At 38.6% G+C, this 21,243-nt stretch overlaps 1 non-coding gene across 1 annotated transcript; it reads right to left on the reverse strand.

The window, feature by feature from the left end:
- Nucleotides 1–1,588: 1,588 nt before the first annotated feature.
- LOC112753852 (small nucleolar RNA R71) lies at nucleotides 1,589–1,697 on the reverse strand. The gene has a single exon (XR_003178216.1). It is a non-coding gene; the product is annotated as a small nucleolar RNA R71 (small nucleolar RNA).
- Nucleotides 1,698–21,243: the final 19,546 nt, after the last annotated feature.

The following is a 21,243-nucleotide window of genomic DNA, read 5'->3' on the forward strand; positions in this document are numbered from 1 at the left end:
TTTTTCATTTTGATAAAAAATTTTCATGCATTGAGTCTTTTTCATGTTTTTCTCTTTCATCATTAAAAATTCAAAAATCAAAAAAATATCTTTCCTTATTTTACTCATAAATTTCAAAAATTTGATTTGATTTTTTCAAAAATTTTTAAAATTCAATTGTTTCTTATGAGTCAAATCAAATTTTCAATTTGCAAATCTTATCTTTTTCAAAATCTTTTTCAAAAATCAAATCTTTTTCATTTTTTTATTTATTTTCGAAAATTTGAAAATTGTTTTTCAAAAATCTTTTTCTTAATTTTATCTCCTAATTTTCGAAAATCATATCAACAATTGATGTTTTGATTCAAAAATTTCAAGTTTGTTACTTGCTTGTTAAGAAAGATTCAAACTTTAAGTTCTAGAATCATATCTTGTGATTTTCTGTGAGTCAAGTCATTAATTGTGATTTTAAAAATCAAATCTTTTTCAAAATTAATTTCAATCATATCTTTTCAAAAATATCTTTTATCTTATCTTTTTCAAAATCATATCTTTTTAATCATAGCTTTTTAAAATTTTATCTTTTTCAAAAATTTGATTTTAAAATATCTTTTCTAACTTCCTATCTTCTTATCTTTTCAAAATTTGATTTTCAAATCTTTTTCAATCAACTAACTAACTTTTTGTTTGTTTCTTATCTTTTTCAAAACTACCTAACTAACCCTTCTCTCTCTAATTTTCGAAAATTATCTCCCCCTTTTTCAAAATTCAATTTTAATTAACTAATTGTTTTAATTTTAATTTAATTTAAACTTTTATTTTCGAATTTTAATTTTCATTTTAAGTAATTATTTTCAAACTTCTTCTCCCCCTTTTTCTAATTCTATTTATTTATTCATCTACTAACATCTCTTCTTCACTCACCAAAAATTCGAACCCCTTCTTCTTCTCTGAGTTCGAATTTTTCTCTCTTCTCTCTTCTATTCCTCTCTTCTTATACTGACAAAAAGAATCTCTATACTGTAACATAGAGGATTCCTATTATTATTTTCTTTGTTATTCCCTTCTTTGTCATATGAGCAGGAGCAAGGACAAGAACATTCTTGTTGAAGCAGATCCAGAACCTGAAAGGACTCTGAAAAGGAAACTAAGAGAAGCTAAATTATAACAATCCAGAGACAACCTTTCAGAAATTTTCGAACAGGAAAAGGAGATGGCAGCCCAAAATAATAATAATGCAAGGAGGATGCTTGGTGACTTTACTGCACCTAATTCCAATTTATATGGAAGAAGCATCTCCATCCCCACCATTGGAGCAAACAATTTTGAGCTGAAACCTCAGCTAGTTTCTCTGATGCAACAAAACTGCAAGTTTCATGGACTTCCATCTGAAGATCTTTTTCAGTTCTTAACTGAATTCTTACAGATATGTGATACTGTAAAGACTAATGGAATAGATCCTGAAGTCTACAGGCTCATGCTTTTCCCTTTTGCTGTAAGAGACAGAGCTAGAATCTGGTTAGACTCTCAACCAAAAGATAGCCTGAACTCATGGGAAAAATTGGTCACGGCTTTCTTAGCTAAGTTCTTTCCTCCTCAAAAGCTTAGTAAACTTAGAGTGGATGTTCAAACCTTCAAACAAAAAGAAGGTGAATCCCTCTATGAAGCTTGGGAGAGATACAAGGAACTGACTAAAAAGTGTCCTACTGACATACTTTCAGAATAGACCATTCTGGATATTTTCTATGATGGTCTGTCTGAATTAGCTAAGATGTCATTGGACACCTCTGCAAGTGGATCCATTCACCTAAAGAAAACGCCTGCAGAAGCTCAAGAACTCATTGACATGGTTGCTAATAACCAGTTCATGTACACTTCCGAGAGGAATCCTGTAAGTAATGGGACGCCTCAAAGGAAGGGAGTTCTTGAAATTGATACTCTGAATGCCATATTGGCTCAGAATAAAATATTGACGCAGCAAGTCAATATGATTTCTCAAAGTCTAAATGGATGGCAAAATGCATCCAACAGTACTAAAGAGGCATCTTCTGAAGAAGAAGCTTATGATCCTGAGAACCCTGCAATAGCAGAGGTAAATTACATGGGTGAACCTTATGGAAACACCTATAACTCATCATGGAGAAATCATCCAAATTTCTCATGGAAGGATCAACAAAAGCCTCAACAAGGCTTTAATAATGGTGGAAGAAACAGGTTTAGCAACAGCAAGCCTTTTCCATCATCCACTCAGCAAAAGATAGAGAACTCTGAACAAAATACCTCTAATTTAGCAAACTTAGTCTCTGATCTATCTAAGGCCACTTTAAGTTTCATGAATGAAACAAGGTCCTCCATCAGAAATTTGGAGGCACAAGTGGGCCAGCTGAGTAAAAGGGTCACTGAAATTCCTCCTAGTATTCTCCCAAGCAATACAGAAGAAAATCCAAAAGGAGAATGCAAGGCCATTGACATAACCATCATGGCCGAATCCAAAGAGGAAGGGGAGGACGTGAATCCTAAGGAGGAAGACCTCCTGGGACGTCCAGTGATCAACAAGGAGTTTCCCTTTGAGGAACCAAAGGAATCTGAGGCTCATCTAGAGACCATAGAGATTCCATTGAACCTCCTTGTGCCCTTCATGAGCTCTGATGAGTATTCTTCTTCTGAAGAGAATGAAGATGTCACTGAAGAGCAAGTTGCCAAGTACCTTGGTGCAATCATGAAGCTGAATGCCAGTTTATTTGGTAATGAGACTTGGAAGGATGAATCTCCTTTGTTCACCAATGAACTGAGTGATTTGGAGCAACTAAGATTGCCTCAGAAGAAACAGGATCCTGGAAAGTTCCTAATACCTTGTACCATAGGCACCATGATCTTTAATGCTCTGTGTGACCTTGGTTCAGGGATAAACCTCATGCCCTTCTCTGTAATAGAGAAACTGGGAATCTATGGGGTGCAAGCTGTTAAAATCTCATTAGAGATGGCAGACAGTTCAAGAAAACAGGCTTATGGACAAGTAGAGGACGTGTTAGTAAAGGTTGAAGACCTTTACATCCCTGCTGATTTCATAGTCCTGGACACTGGCAAGGATGAGGATGAATCCATCATCCTTGGAAGACCCTTCCTAGCCATAGCAAGAGCTGTGATTGATGTTGACAGAGGTGAACTAGTCCTTCAACTAAATGAGGACAACCTCATGTTCAAAACTCAAGGATCTCTCTCTGCAACCATGGAGAGGAAGCATGAAAAGCTTCTCTCACTACAGAGTCAATTAGAGGCCCTACAGTCAAACTCTAAGTTTGGTGTTGGGAGGCCACAACCAAACTCTAAGTTTGGTGTTGAACTTCCATATCCAAACTCTAAGTTTGGTGTTGGGAAGTCTCAACAATGCTCTGAACATCTGTGAGGCTCCATGAGAGCCCACTGTCAAGCTATTGACATTAAAGAAGCGCTTGTTGGGAGGCAACCCAATTTTTATTTATTAATCTTATTTTTATTTTTATTTTTATTGTTTTTTATGTTTTATTAGGTTCATGATCATGTGGAGTCACAAAAACTACAAAAAATTGAAAACAGAATGAAAAACAGCATTGAAAAACAGAACACCCTGGAGGAGAGCTCACTGGCGTTTAAACGCCAGTAAGGAGCATGGATCTGGCGTTCAACGCCAGAACAGAGCATGGTTCTGGCGCTGAACGCCCAAAATGGGCAGCATATGGGCGTTTGAACGCCAGAATTGCACCCTGGAGAAGAGCTGGCGCTGAACGCCCAGAACAAGCATGGTTCTGGCGTTCAACGCCAGAAATGGGCAACAAATGGGCGTTCAACGCCCAAAACAAGCACCAATCTGGCGCTGAACGCCCAGAGTTGTGTGCAAGGGCATTTTGCATGCCTAATTTGGTGCAAGGTTGTAAATCCTTGAACACCTCAGGATCTGTGGACCCCACAGGATCACCTCAGGATCTGTGGACCCCACAGGATCCCCACCTACATCCACTCACTTCTTCTCACCCCTCTTTCACACAATCCCATAAACACTCTTCCCCAAAATCCTTCACCAATCACCTCAATCTCTCTTCCCCATCACCTCTTCATCACTCACATCCATCTTCACTTCCCAATAAACCCCACCTACCTTCAAAATTCAAAAATAATTTCCCACCCATCCCACCCTAAATGGCCGAACCTACTACCCTCTTCCCCCACTAAATAAACCCCTCCATTCTTCCTCAAATACACACATCCCTCCATCTCCTCCATATCTTCTTCTTCTTCTTCTATTCTTTCTTCTTTTGCTCGAGAGCGAGCAACATTCTAAGTTTGGTGTGGTAAAAGCATAGCTTTTTTTTGTTTTTCCATAACCATTAATGGCACCTAAGGCCAGAGAAACCTCAAGAAAGAGGAAAAGGAAGGCAATTGCTTTCACCTCTGAGCCATGGGAGATGGAAAGATTCATCTCACAAGCCCATCACTAAGAAAAGGATGGAGCAAGCAAGAGAGCATACTCATGGAGCCCAAGAAACGCATGAGGAAGCTCATCACCATGAAATCCCTGAGATACCTCAAGGGATGCACTTTCCTCCACAAGACTTTTGGGAGCAAATCAACACCTCCCTAGGAGAATTAAGTTCCAACATGGGACAACTAAGGGTGGAACATCAAGAGCACTCCATCATCCTTCATGAAATTAGAGAAGATCAAAAAGCAATGAGGGAGGAGCAACAAAGGCAAGGAAGAGACATAGAAGAGCTCAAGGACATCATTGGACCTTCAAGAAGGCGCCACCATCACTAAGGTGGATTCATTCCTTGTTCTTATTTCTTCTGTTTTTCGTTTCTTTATGCTATATGTGTGTTTATGTTTAGTGTCTCTATCTCATGATCATTAGTATTTAGTAACTTTGTCTTAAAGTTATGAATGTCCTATGAATCCATCACCTCTCTTAAATAAAAAATGTTTTAATTCAAAAGAACAAGAAGTACATGAGTTTCGAATTTATCCTTGAACTTAGTTTAATTATATTGATGTGGTGACAATACTTTTTGTTTTCTGAATGAATGCTTGAACAGTGCATATGTCTTTTGAAGTTGTTGTTTAAGAATGTTAAATATGTTGGCTCTTGAAAGAATGATGACAAGGAGACATGTTATTTGATAATCTGAAAAATCATAAAAATGATTCTTGAATCAAGAAAAAGCAGTGAATACGAATCTTGCAGAAAAAAAATAGCGAAAAAAAAATAGAAAAAAAAAGAGAAAAAGCAAGCAGAAAAAGCCAAAGCTCTTAAAACCAAAAGGCAAGAGCAAAGAGCCAATAGCACTTAAAACCAAAAGGCAAGGGTAATAAAAAGGATCCAAGGCTTTGAGCATCAGTGGATAGGAGGGCCTAAAGGAATAAAATCCTGGCCTAAGCGGCTAAACCAAGCTGTCCCTAACCATGTGCTTGTGGCGTGAAGGTGTCAAGTGAAAACTTGAGACTGAGCGGTTAAAGTCGAGGTCCAAAGCAAAAGAAGAGTGTGCTTAAGAACCCTGGACACCTCTAGTTGGGGACTTTAGCAAAGCTGAGTCACAATCTGAAAAGGTTCACCCAATTATGTGTCTGTGGTATTTATGTATCCGGTGGTAATACTGGAAAACAAAGTGCTTTGGGCCACGGCCAAGACTCATAAAGTAGCTGTGTTCAAGAATCATCATACTGAACTAGGAGAGTCAATAACACTATCTGAACTCTGAGTTCCTATAGAAGCCAATCATTCTGAACTTCAATGGATAGAGTGAGATGCCGAAACTATTCAAGAGGCAAAAAGCTACAAGTCCCGCTCATCTAATTGGAGCTATGTTTCATTGATAGTTTGGAATTTATAGTATATTCTATTCTTTTTATCCTATTTGATTTTCAGTTGCTTGGGGACAAGCAACAATTTAAGTTTGGTGTTGTGATGAGCGGATAATTTATACGCTTTTTGGCATTGTTTTTAGTATGTTTTTAGTAGAATCTAGTTACTTTTAGGGATGTTTTTATTAGTTTTTATGTTAAATTCACATTTCTGGACTTTACTATGAGTTTGTGTATTTTTCTGTGATTTCAGGTATTTTTTGGCTGAAATTGAGGGACTTGAGCAAAAATCAGATTCAGAGGTTGAAGAAGGACTGCTGATGCTGTTGGATTCTGACCTCCCTTCACTCAAAGTAAATTTTCTGGAGCTACAGAACTCAAAATGGCGCGCTTCTAATTGCGTTGGAAAGTAGACATTTAGGGCTTTCCAGAAATATATAATAGTTCATACTTTGTTCGAGAATTGACGACGTAAACTGGCGTTCAACGCCAGTTCCATGTTGCAGTCTGGCGTCCAACGCCAGAAACAAGTTACAAGTTGGAGTTCAATGCCAGAAAAGGATCCCAAGCTGGCGTTGAACGCCCAAAAGAGCCTCTGCACGTGTAGACTTCAAGCTCAGCCCAAGCACACACCAAGTGGGCCCCGGAAGTGGATTTATGCATCAATTACTTATCTCTGTAAACCCTAGTAACTAGTTTAGTATAAATAGAACTTTTTACTAGTCTTTTGACCAATATTTGGATGCATAGTTCTCAGATCATGGGGGCTGGCCACACGGCCATGCCTGAACCTTTCACTTATGTATTTTCAACGGTAGAGTTTCTACACTCCATAGATTAAAGTGTGGAGCTCTGCTGTTCCTCAAAGATTAATGCAAAGTACTACTGTTTTTCTATTCAATTCAACTTGTTCCGCTTCTAAGATATTCATTCGTACTTCAACATGAATGTGATGAACGTGACAATCATCATCATTCCCTTATGAACGCGTGCCTGACAACCACTTCCGTTCTACCTTAGATTGAATGAGTATCTCTTGGATCTCTTAATCAGAATCTTCGTGGTTAGATTGATGGTGGCATTCATGAGAATCCGGAAAGTCTAAACCTTGTCTGTGGTATTCCAAGTAGGATTCAGGGATTGAATGACTGTGACGAGCTTCAAACTCGCGAGTGCTGGGCGTAGTGACAGATGCAAAAGGAGGGTGAATCCTATTCCAGCATGATCGAGAACCTCCAGACGATTAGCCATGCAGTGACAGCGCATCGGACCATTTTCCAGAGAGGATAGGATGTAGCCAGTGACAGCACATCGGACCATTTTCCAGAGAGGATCAAAAGTAGCCATTGACAACAGTGATGCCTTTACATAAAGCCAGCCATGGAAAGGAGTGAGATTGATTGGATGAAGACAGCAGGAAAGTAGAGGTTCAGAGGAATGAACGCATCTCTATACGCTTATCTGAAATTCTCACCAATAAATTACATAAGTATTTCTATCCTTACTTTATGTTTATTTATTATTTATTTACGAAAACTCCATAATCAATTAATATCCGCCTGACTGAGATTTACAAGATGACCATAGCTTGCTTCATACCAACAATCTCCGTGGGATCGACCCTTACTCACGTAAGGTTTATTACTTGGACGACCCAGTACACTTGCTGGTTAGTTGTGCGAAGTTGTGAAGTTAAACAAATAATTTTACAATTTACAAAGATCTGAGTGATCACGATTTCGCATACCAGAAACCATTTCAAAATCAACTCAATATCAACCGATTTAACTCATTTCCAAAACTTTAAAGAATCGGTTCAGCAATAAATCATTTATCAAAACCAAATCAATTAAAGCAACCCAGGCTGAATTTCGAGAGTATTCTATCTTTCACATCATCAAAATAATTGACTCAATTCAAACCAATCCTCAACGGATTAAACTCATTTCAAATCTTTAAAGAATCAACTTCAAACATTACATTTCACAAGCCACACAACAATTCAGCCAAACCAACATCCATAGTCATTCGAGTCAATCAAATAATACATAAGGCAGATAAAATAAGCAAATACACATCCTCACATCAGTACCCATATGTAATAATTCCAATATACAAAATATAGTTTTCGGAAAGCGCCCCTACCTCAAAACGCAAATCCATAATCCAAACGTCTCACAGAGTCCTTTCTGCCTCGACCCGAACTGACGGTAACCAAAACCTCAGCTCCCAGCCACTTTTGCATTAACCATAGCAACTCTAATCGCAACGTATAAAAATCAGGACTCGACCCCACATTACCAAAACTCATATTCATTAACTGAACACAACAGAATACTAACGCGAGGCTTTCCGAAACATAAATACTTACTGAACTAGCGGAATGAAGCAGCTGCGATTTCGAACAAGCCCGGCAACAGCTCCGGCGGCGGCCAGAAGCTCCATTGAATCAATTATAAAAATCGCGCAGCATCAAAACCTTCTCAAAGTCCAAAAAGGCAGAAACCTCAAATAAAACCCTTACCGGAAGAGTTCTCCGGCGACGGCAGCGAGGTTCTCCGGCGACAGAGGCTCAACCTGAAGTTTCGGCGGTGGTTCCGGAAGTCAAGGAACTACTCCCTGTGGTCAGAAACATAGAGGCGTAACTCCCTTCTTCAGCAGCGGCACCTGTGGCGGTCTGAACCCTTTTCTGACGGCGGCGGCGCCGCTGACGCAAGCACGGCTGGGCACGGTGGTTGAACCCCAAAAGCGCCGGCACAACTCAATAGGGACGAGTTCCTCCAGCCCGTGTAGTGGCGGTCTTCCCTGGACGACAGTGGCGGCGCAACAGACCGGAGCAATGCGGCGACAGCGAGCTTCAATCGCGGCAAGGGGCGGCGTCGTTCCTCCTCGCACGGTTCTGGCAGCAGCTCATTGCTGGACCGAACGGCGGCGGCACAGGGACCGCGGCGGCAGCGCAGCCTCCTCTCCCTCCTCCTCTCTTCGAATGCGTCGCTATCTCTCCCCTCGGTCCCTTTGCTGCGGTGGTGGTGAGGCAACGTGGCACGGTGGTGTGACGGCTGGACGACGATCTGAGGCAGGGAGGCTCGGCCGCACGAACAGAACCTTCCCTTTGCCGATCTCCCTCTCTCACAGTCACGCAGTCTCTCTCTCTCCTTTGTGTTCTCTCCTCCGCGACGGCAAGGGCGGCAAGGCGCGGCGGGTTGGACAGCGGTAAAGGTCCGCCCTCCCCTCCTTCTCTCCCTCAGATCGCTCTTTCTTTCTTTCTTTGTTTCCTTTTTTCTTTCTCGAGGAACAGCGCGTGTGTGTTTAGCATAGGGGCTGCGCAGCTGCTGCTGAGTCTTGGGGGAGAGGGTAGCTGGATTAGGGTTTCGGTGGCTGAGTGTTGCTTTTGGTGAGGTGTGTGTAAATTAGGGTTAGGGGCAAATTAGTAATTTCACTTAAAAATAGGGTAATATAGTAATTGAAACCCAATTTAAATCCAACACTAATTATATATAGAAAATACTATTTGCTCACCAATTTCAAAAATTATTTTCAATAAAATATCCAAATCAAATAATTAGGAGTAATATAATTAAATCCCTTATTTTCCAAAGTAGCAGTATTAATATTGAAAATATTACTTATTTAATTCAAATCATATAGAAATCCTTATTATTTCACAACTACCAACTTTATACTCTGAATATAGAAAATAATCCAATAATTGTGAAATTGGATAATAATCATAACTTATCTCAAATCCCATAAACCAAAACTTGCCTTAATTACCTTTAATAAAATAATTTATGAAATTTAAGACTGTAAATAACTATATGATTTGAGACTTGATCATAACAAGACTTTTCAAAGTTCTGGGTCTTACATTTTACCCACCTTATAAAAATTTTCGCCCTCGAAAATTGATACAAAACGAAAGAAATTCCATAAAAGTTCACCCTTGAACACATTTAAGGAAGAAGCAAAATATCTCAAAATATAATCATATATACGATTTTCAAATACTTTGATTGTCATAAGCATAAGGATGTAAAGGTAGGAGTGTGATTGCAAAGTAAACGTTACAAGATGGGCTCAATGCACAAGGTCATATGATCTCAAAGCTTTACAAAAACTTGAGGTGCCAAAATAGGGTGCAAATCAAGATAGGCGTTCACAAAGCAAAGTGGTAATTAGTGTGGTAAAAGGCTGCAAAGCATGTTGGTATTTAAACAGCGGCATAACGTTCGCTGACGATTCTCGTTCCCACTTCAGAGCTTCAATTTCCTAACTCCATCAATCATTTTACAACCTCAAAGCCAATCATAAGCCTAACAACCGCAACCCGTTCGCAAGGAATAGAGCACCCACAACTCATAACGTTTTACACCTACCGCTTCACCTTCCATACACACATATCAAGTCTTAAAGAACTAACGCATCGTGCTACTACGTCTACAAGTTGCACGTGATATCAAAATAATTCTCGAGTCTACTCAGAAGGATACCAGATTTAGAACGGAGAGACAATTGTCAAGGGTAATACTCATAGATTTAAGAGAATGTATCCAATACCCAGATAAACAAAGACGCTCAAGCAATGAAATTTGCTAGAAATAAATCAATTGACAACTTCAGAGATAACCCTTGGATCAAAGAAGTTCAACAAGATCAATAGGAAGAAAACCAGCGCATCAGTTTGAAACAAACTCAAGCTGAGTCGAAGAAGTATGAGGTTTACAGAAAAGAATATCTCAGACTCAAGAGCACGATTAAAATACTTCCAAATACATTGTTCTTAAAAGAATCGAAAACTTGTAAAAATATCACTTCGCACTTTGAAAGAGAAGTTAAACAACAAACATCCTTCAAGAGAATAACAAAAGCATAAACGTGGCTTTGTTCTACATCAATTTCACGTTGAAGCAGATTATGTAGAGTTTTAAAAACGGAATGCACACAAGTTTGGCTAAGAGCCAAAATATTTCCTCAAATATTTTAGAAAGATAATTAGGTGCACAACTTAACCAAAAGTAATTCATAAAAACGTGAAAGTAATCAAATGCTTGTTCAAAAATTCCCAAAGTTCATATGCAAACAAGCATATATAACATTTATAGCAAGGGTGAAAGAGGAAGTTAAACTCTTTTTAGAAAAGAAACTCCGAGCTAAAAATTTGCTTATAATTTGGTAAAGGAAATAAGTGGTGCATTACAAATGAACCAATTTCCACTAAACAAGGGAGCTTTCCAAAACCTTATTTAAAATGGCGCATGTCAATTTTAAAACAATTTTGTCAAAAAATGAACAATGGTTTAAATTATAACCAAGCAACCGAAAAAAATAAGTTCGATTTGGAACTTCTTCAAAGAGAATTCAATCTGCTTTATAAAATTCAAAACAAGATTCCAAAAGTGTTCTTAAAATCACCATCTCAGAAGAACATTCAAGAAGTTCAAGATGTACTAAAAAGGAGTCAAGCCTTGCAAGAAAGGATCTTAAACCAAGATAGTTCAAACAAGATTCACTAGGCATGAGTCATTAAACAAGCTTCCAAATTGATTCAAAAGAATACAAAAGTCATAGGAAAAGACAACTCAATCATTAGTAATTTCTCAAGGATAAATCTTTGACTAAAAACTCTTGTAGAGATAATGAGAGAATAAACAATGCACAAATTTTGAAACGAATCAAACTGACTCACATAAGGATGAGATTCACAAGAGAGGACAAACCAAGATCAATGGTAATGTTCACAAGATGTAAAAGATTAGTTAAAAATAGAGTCACGTATGACATCCATAGAGGTGAAAAGCTTAAGTAGGAACGAGTCCGTTCATAAGAAGAAAGCTATGAGTCCAACATTTTCAAAGGAACAACAATGGCATCAACCATGTAGTATGCTAAATCAAACTCAAATCAAAATGAATTAAGTAAAGTTTATCAAACGAAACTCAACCGGGATAAAAGCGAGAAATTCTTTCTTTCCAAAATTTTGAAAAATACCCAAATACATAATCAAATGAAGATGTGCATTGAAACTATAGTAAAATTACTAGAAGGTCAAATTGTAATTTAAAGTAAATGCAGTTCCATAAACCAGTAAAAGTACAGGCAAGGTATTAAAATAAAGAGTTGTTAAACTGGATAAGAAATCTCCAAAGCTTCACATATAGATAAGTATATGTCTTTTTAACAGCAATTTTCATAAAAATCTCAGAATTGGCTGTGATTACTATCAAATAAGAGAAAAACTGAATCAACAATTTCTCTAAGAAGGTACTCGAAATCAGGAGTTAAATTGCACAGTGCATTAGGACCAGTTCAAAGCCATGTCAAAGAATACAGGAAATCAGGAAGGACTCAAATAGAGGAAGATAGATGCAACAAGGATTTCAAACAAGCATATGCACTTAAGATCAATCAAGAAGGCATATGAATAGAGGAATAGAGTTGAAAAAATCAAACTACTTTTCAAGAGGATTAGTAAACAAGAACTTCAAGTTAGGATATGAAAGAATAGATCGACTCAAACAGAATTCAAGACACACAACTGAATACCCTCGAGAAATAGTTTTCAACGTTCCCAACACCCGTGATTCGCTTTACTCAAAACTTGCATATCATCTATGATAACCCATCAGTGCTCTCATATCATAATTCACTAGTATTAAGCCGGCCAAACTTAATATCAGGAATTATGCAATGCAAGACTAACAGCGTTAAATCAATAGATCGTCATGTGCATAAAGCTCTAATCCTCGTCATTCGACAAGACCTAGTACATGACAAACACTCAGAGTATGCAAATGAAGCATAGTCAGTCCATTCCTCAGGCTCTACAGGAAGAACTGCTCTGATACCATAATGTAACACCCTAACTACCAAAGCTCACGCTTCCGGCTGCGCAACTCTGATAGCTCGAACATTACGATGACTTTTATACTATTTAACACTAAAATATGAGCCTGTTTGAAACTTTAAACCGCAATATCGCTCCCAAAAATACTTTCGTTATACAACATACATCCGTACATACAATACACTTACAACAACACACAAAGAGTACATCCATGTATATACATATATATATACATATATTATTACAAGCATTAACCAAATACAATTCCTATCCCTCTTACAGAATATATCAAGATAAAGGCGAGGGTACAATAAACCATAACTAAAACAATACAGAGCATCTCAACAACGACTAAACAAACTCTTCGTAACTTCTGCGCCCATATCCTGAAAGGGGAAAAATGTAGGGGGTGAGAACATCATCCTCGAAAGGGTTCTCAGTAGGGGGTTTTTGGGAATTACTGTAATAGGATACGTGAAGATAACCGCACCAGTGATTAATAACCGTCTTATGCCTCTTTTCAAAAACAACGGTTTACAGTAAAAGTAAAGTGGGAAATCTTTTCTGAAAGAGGAACCATTCAATTCTCAAAAACTCAAAAGCCTTTCAAAAAGGTTTATCTATGCTAAACCAAAATAGCCTTTCATATTTTTCCAAACCAGGAACACCAAACCGAAACCAACCATCGGTCCATCTCAATTCAACCACGGCCCTAGGCCCAAACAATCCAACCATCAACCAAATCACCACAATCCAACAGAGTCCCAGATGCAAACACAGATAGGAAGTTCAAGCACAAACAAACAGTTACAGCAAGTAGAACAATTAGCAGTTAATCACATAGGCAAACCAAGTACAATATGCACACCCAAACAATGTCACATAGATGCATATGATGCATGCCTGTCCCTAGTGGCTGATGATATCATCTGTCAGTTATAGAGCCAACCCGACAAGTCCTGGTAGCTAACCATTGGACTGTCCCTCTGTCGTGTCTCCCCAACTCGAGTTATACTCAATATAAGCTTGATCATAATCATGATCCATATCCATCACCCTCACTGGTGAATATTTATCCATCACCATCACTGGTGAATATTTATCCATCACCATCACTGGTGAATATTTATCCATCGCCATCACTGGTGAATATTTATGGGGGTGAGCTCGTCCGGGAATTTCACAGTGCCCGGCCACCCTGATGACATAGGGAAACTCAAATCTCCGATAGTGAAGTGCAAATCACAATTATCAATATCTCAGCATATACGCTTTCATTCTCAGCCATGGATCAACATCCATCTCAGCCATCCGGCTCTCGGTTCAATCCAGAACCAGCCAATATTCATAATCATACACAGCCATTCCGGCTCACAACAAAACAGCACTTCCACATTCAAAATTATCAAATTCATGAAATCGGCATTTAAGCCATAAATCATTTTCTGAATTCATTTCACTTTGAAATCAAGTTTCAACTCTTTTCAGCCTTGGCTTTAGAAATCTCGTTTCTCAAATCATCTTAGGCTCATAAGCCAAATTTACTCAAAGTGAGTTCCCTCTTTAAAGCAAAGCCACTCTCGGCATTCTCTTTCCAAAACTTCCAAAACCATGGAAAGTTAAAATTTATTTCAAAGTATTCAAAATCACCCACCCAACAATGGGATTTTATATTCAAAACTTCTCGGCAGAGTCCTAAGTCTTTAGGGAAGGTCAACCTATATCAATTCCTTAAAATTCATTGAAACTCTTAAAGTCATAGATTCTCGGTTCAAGTAAATAAAACGAAATTTATTATGAAACCGACCATACAAAAATCACAAGTTCCAACCCGGTCCAAAAATTAACTCATTTGAAATGGAACCGGTTCATTTGAATCAGACCACTTTCAGGTTTCTTTTGGAACCCATTTTGCTAACTCTCCCAAAATGCCTCAAACTTAATTACTCAATCAAAAGTCTAGTTTCCTTTAAAATCACTAAAAGCTCCTTTTTGCATCAAAATCAATATTAGAGCATCATTCCTTTCCTTCAGTGGTTTAAACGGTGAAAACTAGTTCATTTCTAAATAAGCCGAACTCAACGCATAAAATTCATTAGATAAATTAAGCTTGAAAACATAAATTTTGTCTTAACAAATCAAGTAACACAATTTCTCAAATCCACCCCTTTGAAAATAACTTTTCAAACAAGACTAGGGTTTTGTAGAAATTTCGGCAGTACCTCCCCTAAAACTTGGACTTTTGCTACTCGGTTCGGGTCCCAACTAAACCGTTTCTCATTCCTTTTCAACAGCTCAAAACCAGAAATCAATTCAAAAGCAAGCTAAATTCAACAGTCGCCTCAGTGGCATATTTCAAGGAAACCATTTCAAAATCAACTCAATATCAACCGATTTAACTCATTTACAAAACTTTAAAGAATCAGTTCAGTAATAAATCATTTATCAAAACCAAATCAATTAAAGCAACCCAGGCTGAATTTCGAGAGTATTCTATCTTTCACATCATCAAAATAATTGACTCAATTCAAACCAATCCTCAACGGATTAAACTCATTTCAAATCTTTAAAGAATCAACTTCAAACATTACATTTCACAAGCCACACAACAATTCAGCCAAACCAACATCCATAGTCATTCGAGTCAATCAAATAATACATAAGGCAGATAAAATCACCAAATACACATCCTCACATCAGTACCCATATGTAATAATTCCAATATACAAAATATAGTTTTCGAAAAGAGCCCCTACCTCAAAACGCAAATCCATAATCCAAACGTCTCACAGAGTCCTTTCTGCCTCGACCCGAACTGACGGTAACCAAAACCTCAGCTCCCAGCCACTTTCGCATTAACCATAGCAACTCTAATCGCAACGTATAAAAATCAGGACTCGACCCCACGTTACCAAAACTCATATTCATTAACCGAACACAACAGAATACTAACGCGAGGCTTTCCGAAACATAAATACTTACTGAACTAGCAGAACGAAGCAGCTGCGATTTCGAACAAGCCTGGCAACAGCTCCGGCGGCGGCCAGAAGCTCCATTGAATCAACTATAAAAACCGCGCAGCATCAAAACCTTCTCAAAGTCCAAAAAGGCAGAAACATCAAATAAAACCCTTACCAGAAGAGTTCTCCGGCGACGGCAGCGAGGTTCTCCGGCGACAGAGGCTCAGCCTGAAGTTCCGGCGGTGGTTCCGGAAGTCAACAAACTACTCCCTGCGGTCAGAAACATAGAGGCATAACTCCCTACTTCAGCAGCGGCACCTGTGGCGGTCTGAACCCTTTTCTGATGGCGGCGGTGCCGGTGACGCAAGCACTGCTGGGCACGGTGGTTGAACCCCAAAAGCGCCGGCACAGCTCAACCGGGACGAGTTCCTCCAGCCCGTATAGCGGCGGTCTTCCCTGGACGACAGTGGCGGCGCAACAGACCGGAGCAATGCGGCGACAGCGAGCTTCGATCGCGGCAAGGGGCGGCGTCGTTCCTCCTCGCACGGTTCTGGCAGCAGCCCATTGCTGGACCGAACGGCGGCGGCATGGGGACCGCGGCGGCAGCGCGGCCTCCTCTCCCTCCTCCTCTCTTCGAATGTGTCGCTATCTCTCCCCTCGGTCCCTTTGCTGCGGTGGTGGTGAGGCAACGTGGCGCGGTGGTGTAACGGCTGGACGACGATCTGAGGCAGGGAGGCTCGGCCGCACGAACAGAACCTTCCCTTCGCCGATCTCCCTCTCTCACAGTCGCGCAGTCTCTCTCTCTTTTCTGTGTTCTCTCCTCCATGACGGCAAGGGCGGCGAGGCGCGGCGGGTTGGACAGCGGTAAACCGCCCTCCCCTCCTTCTCTCCCTCAGATCGCTCTTTCTTTCTTTGTTTGTTTCCTTCTTTCTTTCTCGAGGAATAGCGTGTGTGTGTTTAGCATAGGGGCTGTGCAGCTGCTGCTGAGTCTTGGGGGAGAGGGTAGCTGGATTAGGGTTTCGGTGGCTGAGTGTTGCTTTTGGTGAGGTGTGTGTAAATTAGGGTTAGGGGCAAATTAGTAATTTCACTTAAAAACAGGGTAATATAGTAATTGAAACCCAATTTAAATCCAACACTAATTATATATAGAAAATACTATTCGCTCACCAATTTCAGAAATTATTTTCAATAAAATATCCAAATCAAATAATTAGGAGTAATATAATTAAATCCCTTATTTTCCAAAGTAGCAGTATTAATATTGAAAATATTACTTATTTAATTCAAATCATATAGAAATCCTTATTATTTCACAACTACCAACTTTATACTCGAATATAGAAAATAATCCAATAATTGTGAAATTGGATAATAATCGTAACTTATCTCAAATCCCATAAACCAAAACTTGCCTTAATTACCTTTAATAAAATAATTTCTGAAATTTAAGACTGTAAATAAATATATGATTTGAGACTTGATCATAACAAGACTTTTCAAAGTTCTGGGTCTTACAAGATGCAATTTTAGTGACTCTAAACTAAAAAAAATAAATTTTTCCTAATCTAAGCAACAAAATAAACCATCAGTTGTCCAAACTCGAACAATTCCCGGCAACGGCGCCAAAAACTTGGTGCACAAAATTGTGTATGTCAATGTCAATATTACTATTTCTCACAACTTTGCACAACTAACCAGCAAGTGCACTGGGTCGTCCAAGTAATACCTTACATGAGTAAGGATCGATCCCACGGAGATTGTTGGTTTGAAGCAAGCTATGGTTATCTTGCAACTCTTAGTCAGGATATTAATTTGTGGTTATCAGTTGACTTGCAAATGAACAAGAGAGCATGAATTAAAGGTTACTTGTTATGCAGTAATGGAGAATATGTTGGAGTTTTGGAGATGCTTTGTCTTCTGAATCTCTACTTTCCTCTGTCTTCTTGTTCACACACGCACGTTCCTCCTATGGCAAGCTGTGTGTTGATGGATCACCATTGTCAATGGCTACCATCCGTCCTCTCAGTGAAAATGGTCCAGGTGCACTGTCACCACACGGCTAATCATCTGTAGGTTCTCGATCATACCGGAATAGGATTTACGATCCTTTTGCATCTGTCACTACGCCCAGCACTCGCGAGTTTAAAGCTTGTTACAGTCATCCAATCCTTGAATCCTACTCGGAATACCACAAACAAGGATTAAACTTTCCGGATTCTCAAGGATGCTGCCAATGGATTCTAGCTTATACCACGAAGATTCTGATTAAGGAATCTAAGAGATATTCATTCAATCTAATATAGAATGGAGGTGGTTGTCAGGCTAATTGCATTAATTCATCGAGACACAGTAGAGCTCCTCACCCCCAACAATGGAGTTTAGAGACTCATGCCGTTAAAGAGTACAAATTTCAGATCTAAAATTTCATGAGGTACAAAATAAATCTCTAAAAGTTGTTTAAATACTAAACTAGTAACCTAGGTTTACAGAAAATGAGTAAACTAAGATGGATAGTGCAAAAATCCACTTCTGGGGCCCACTTGGTGTGTGTTGGGGCTGAGACTTAAGCTTCTCACGTGCTTGGGCTGTTTCTGGAGTTGAACGCCAGGTTGTAACCTGTTTCTGGCGTTGAACTCCAACTTGGAACCTGTTTCTGGCGCTGAACGCCATACTGCAACATGGAACTAGCGTTGAACGCCAGTTTACGTCATCTATCTTCGCGCAAAGTATGGACTATTATATATTGCTGAAAAGTCCTGGATGTCTACTTTCCAACCCAATTGAGAGCGCGCCATTTGGAGTTCTGTAGATCCAGAAAATCCATTTCAAGTGCAGGGAGGTCAGAATCCAACAGCATCAGCAGTCCTTTGTCAGCCTCTGAATCTGATTTTTGCTCAGGTCCCTCAATTTCAGCCAGAAATTACCTGAAATCATAGAAAAATACACAAACTCATATTAAAGTCCAGAAATATGATTTTTAATTAAAAACTAATAAAAATATAATAAAAACTAACTAAATCATAATAAAAACTATATAAAAACAATGCCAAAAAGCGTATAAATTATCCGCTCATCACGGGCCCAAACAAAGGATCACAGCCCAAATCTAAAGGCAGCCAAAGCCTAGAAAGATAGTGGCGGTTCCCCTTAAAGATAAGATGACTTCACTCAATGATAAGATAAGATAACTATCTTATCTCCTGAAAGGTCACTCCACACTACTATAAATACACTGGAGCACCCAGGTATAACTCATACTCTGATTCTACACATAAATCCTGCCTAAAGCACGTGCTAACTTAAGCATCGGAGTCTCTTGCAGGTACCACCACCCTCCGGTGATGAAAGATTAGCAGCACCGCCAAGTCCAACAAGTCGGACGCAACAGCTCCGACTATAATAGCAGATCTCATCCAAGATCGACCTACAGTTTCAGGTAACCCTCAGAACAGATGGTAACTTAGGAACTCTTGAGTTACTAATGTCCAAGTGATTGGTAAATTGATATCCATTGACTCTAGGTTTCATTAATTCAATTTGTGAGTGGCTAGGACTTATGGACTTAGATTGATATAGCTCATTTAACTTTCCTTTACTTGTTAGAGGATGACTTAATGGGATTGATCCTTGCCAAGACCTTTTTATCATTTGTTTTCATTACCAATTTACTTTTCTTATCTCTCATCCAAAACCCCGAAATATACATGTCCATAACCAATAACAAGAACACTACCCTGCAATTCCTTTGAGAGACGGCCCGAGGTTTAAATACTTCGGTTATTAGTTTTATTAGGGGTTTGTACTTGTGACAAACAAATTTTTATATGAAAGGATTATTGTTGGTTCAGAAACTATACTTGCAACGAGATTTTAATTGTGAAATTCTTTACCATCAAATTTTCGTTCATCAATACACTTGAGAGAAAAGCCTAGAGTTATTTCATATTTCTTTAGGTTGATTAAGTGTCTTGTATTTTGTACCTGTGATGTACCCCTTTCTTAGTTGGGTTAGCACTAAGAGTGAAGAGTTAGGTATTAGCATAACCAAGTCAAGTTAGGTTAGAACTTGAGTGTGAAAGGATTATGTCAATCCTGTGGAACTGGTTTATGTAATACCTTAACTATAGTGAAAATTCTACCACTGTTGTGGTGGAGACTGGACGTAGGTTGCATTGCATAAGGCAACCAAACCAGGATACATGATGGTGTCAACTTCTCTCTTCTCTGCTCTGTTCTGTTTTCTGATATTCATGAGACAAAATGAAATTGTCTGATAAATTTTCCGCTGCTGAGTTTAAACATATTCAGATTGAAAGTCTGCTCTAGATACCAATTGATGATCTTACACTGAATTCCTCAAAATTGTTGGATAAGTACACTAAATGTAAATCTGAAAAGGATGTGTTGAAAGCTGAAAATGATTTTTTGAGAGAAAAGGTGAAGAAAATTGAATGTGCTTTGGATATTATTGAAGAAAACAGATTTCTAAAATCTGAACTTAAAAAATTAAAAGGAAAGCACATTGTGGATCCTTCTCAAGAGCTAATTTCTGAAAATGAAAGATTAAATGAAATGATTAAAAGGCTGAATGGTGACTTAGCAAAATTTTCTCAAAGTTCTAGTAACTTGGAGAAATTACTTGCAAGTCAAAGACTATTGTTTGAAAATTTTGGTTTAGGTTATGTAACCAAGGAAAGTGCAGTTTCTAATGATTCTTCTATGAAATTTGTGGCTTCTTCATCAAATACTAAATCCACATCCAACAAATCTGGTATTGGATATGTTTCCACACTTGAGGAAAAATTAGATGAAGTTTACACCAGTGAAAATGAGCCTTCACCAAGAACCAAACCTACTTCAAATAGGCCAAATCTGGGATACATTTCGAAAAATGAGGTTGCTTTCAAAAAACCACCATTTTACAATAAAACCTCATCTTCGAAAAGTCCAAAAGTTTTCAAAAATTCTGGTGGGAATGCTTTTGCAAAGAGGAACAATTATAACAAAAATTAGTTTGTCAAAAGAAATGCACCTCTTTCAAAAACCAGAAAATTTCAGCTCTTTAATCATTTCCAGCATAAAAAACCATCTCAATTTTAGCAATATGGATAAGAAAATCACTGTTTTAATTGCAAGAAATTTGGTCACTTGCATCTACAATGCTTCATTGAGAAAAGAATTTAGGTAACCAAATCTACAATGTTGTGTGTGATTTCAATGCACTTGGGCAACCAAGATGGATTAACTTCAAAGGATCTAAATTAATTTGGATACCTAAGGTTACTTGAAATTTTTCTTGCAGATTTGCCTAGCATCCAAGAACAAAAGGGACATGTGGTACTTGGATAGTGGATGCTCAAGGCATATGACTGGAAAAGGTAAAATAATTGCTATTGAAAAAGTAGGTAATAATCACTCTACTTTCATTGATGATGTCTTTTTGGTAAATGGCTTGAGGCACAATCTTTTGAGTATAAGTCAGCTGTGTGACTTAGGATATTTAGTGACTTTCAAAAGACTTGAATGCTATGTTGTAAATGAAAAGACCAATGAAGTGCTTTTTGTTGCCAAGCGTTGCAATAATGTGTATGGACTTACCCTTGATGAACTAAAAGATCAAAATAT

Source organism: Arachis hypogaea, chromosome 15 (assembly GCF_003086295.3).
Source record: "Arachis hypogaea cultivar Tifrunner chromosome 15, arahy.Tifrunner.gnm2.J5K5, whole genome shotgun sequence".
NCBI lineage: Eukaryota > Viridiplantae > Streptophyta > Magnoliopsida > Fabales > Fabaceae > Arachis > Arachis hypogaea.